The sequence below is a fragment of the Parasteatoda tepidariorum genome, chromosome 10 (assembly GCF_043381705.1).
Source record: "Parasteatoda tepidariorum isolate YZ-2023 chromosome 10, CAS_Ptep_4.0, whole genome shotgun sequence".
NCBI classification, from domain to species: Eukaryota; Metazoa; Arthropoda; class Arachnida; order Araneae; family Theridiidae; genus Parasteatoda; species Parasteatoda tepidariorum.
Genome location: NC_092213.1, coordinates 70335823 through 70338075, shown reverse-complemented (window position 1 = coordinate 70338075; position 2253 = coordinate 70335823). Strand labels below are relative to the sequence as shown.

The 2253-nt window shown below is 29.4% G+C and overlaps 1 non-coding gene across 1 annotated transcript; it reads left to right on the top strand.

Moving 5' to 3' along the window:
* The first annotated feature begins 994 nt into the window (after positions 1–994).
* Positions 995–1066, top strand: TRNAQ-UUG (transfer RNA glutamine (anticodon UUG)). The gene has a single exon. It is a non-coding gene; the product is annotated as a tRNA-Gln (tRNA).
* The last annotated feature ends 1187 nt before the right edge of the window (positions 1067–2253 follow it).

Below are 2253 nucleotides of genomic sequence, written 5' to 3'. Positions count from 1 at the left end.
TATATAGGTTTTCAGCCCTGGTGCTAGTTGTACTCTCTCAAACTTGTTTGTTCAATCTCACTACTTCATTTTAATTTTCTCTCAGTAAAAGATACTGAACCCCAACTTTCACCTTTCAGTTGCGCTTCGGCGATTTATTATTTATTTCCACTCAGATGAATTAGTTGGAGCCCCTAGCGGGGCTGATGCTAAGATAACCAACACATAAGAGTATGAGTATGAGTGCTAGTTGTACAATTCATGCAATAATCAATGATGCCTCGAACATGTCTGACATACAAATTAGTTTCTATAATAAAAAATTTTAACTTCCCAAAAAGGAAGCACGTTTAGAAGTGGTCTACTTAATTTCGGCCCCAGAAATACACGAAATGCGTAAAGGCATTTCGTTACAAAAGTTTGTAATTTTGGGTCGAAATGGAAAGCTATTTAATACTTCATATTATTGAGACATTATAATTAAGCTCTTTTATATATTCACTTCAGTTATTGAAAATTAAAGAGCTTAGTGTTATAAACAGAAAATGATTATAAGGAATTATTGAAAATAAATTTTTATATAAAAAAAGTTTGAATAATTAGATTTAATCTAGAACTTGGCATATTTTGATTGTTGTTTAAAAATGTTCTTACAGTAGAATTATGTTAAATGGAAAATGAAAATCGAGAGCAATAACAATTAACAAGCCACTGTAGAGGACTGTTTATTGCGTAAAAAGCCTTGCCAACTCACTGCATTTAATTAACAAACTGAGAACGCATGAATGTTGGTAAATAAAATTTAAGTTCTTTAAAGATTTATTTATTTGATTCTTTTTCATGGTTATCAGTGTAAACATAAAAAATAGATTTGTATCCTCTTTGAAAACTATACTTGTATAAGAAAGATGTGATATTTTCCTCTATTTGCTCAGCATTCTGGGATATTACGTTAGCACAGACTTCTGCTTGTTAATTGTAAGATAAAATCAAAGAAAGAAAGTTACTAGATGTGGGTTCCATGGTGTAATGGTTAGCACTCTGGACTTTGAATCCAGCGATCCGATTTCAAATCTCGGTGGAACCTGAATTGAATTCTTTTTTATAAAAGTAATATTTCCAATCAATAGTTTTTAAAAATTATATCCTCTTAATTTTTTTTTTTTTACAATTACTTTATGATGATATATTTTCATTTAATTAAAATAATATTTATTATTATTATATTTAATTTTACAATATTAAAAAATAGCATGTTTCGTTGATTGTGTTATATTCTGATTAACAAATTATTAAGCGTCAAATGCGAAATGCGTCAAAATGACGCGTCCCGTAAACCTAGTGTTGATAGAGATTTTAAAATGCCGAAAAGTTATGTTCAATTAGTGGTTAATCCATGTGACAGTACTACTTTTACCCCTCGATCTTACTTTCTTTTCATTTATAGAACTTATTATTTGCGCAAATGTTTGCAAAATAAAGTGATGATCATTTTATATTCTTTTAAAATTGAATTCTTCTTTAAGACATCTTTTTTCCTTTTTTATTTTCTGAAAGCAGTTGCAGTTGGTAAAATAATATTTAAAAACGACTTTCTGAAATTCAGTTTATTGTAATTAATTATGCTTATGCCACTGGAATCTCTTTTATTCTAATCTCTTACCTTATATTAAAAAATCGTGAGGGTTACCGCCGTTGTTTTGGGTATTTGTTACATTTTGTCTTGGAGCGCAAAAACTGTACGAATTTGAAACTTGAGACAATGAAAGACAATCGAAAATTGTACAGGGAGTACGATGAAGAGTTATTTATAGTTTGAGAATTATTTATAGTTAATCCTGACGTAAAAAAATACCTTGCGGATCGTTTCAAAGCTACAACAGATTTGAAATTTGGCATGCTAAAAGAGCTATATATATTCAGAACTTCATTTAACATTAAAAAAATTATTTAAAAAAAACTTGGTGTTAAATTACACAATGTTTATTTTTTAAATGCAATTTGTTCGAAAGTTGATGCCTTTAAGTGCTTGGCATTTGTGGCATTTTGCTATGCCGTGCAAAAATTGCAAGATTTGAAAAGTTGAAATTACGATTGAATTTATAAAAATGTCCAACGAGTGCTACGCAATAATAATAATTATAAAAAACATCAACAATTAGTTCGAGAGTTATTAACTTTTAAACTTGTTGGGAAAAAATATCACATTTGGTCGATCTGTAAGCCGCTGTAACAGAATTTACCCTTTCGAAGGCCGTGGGAAATATTCTTACA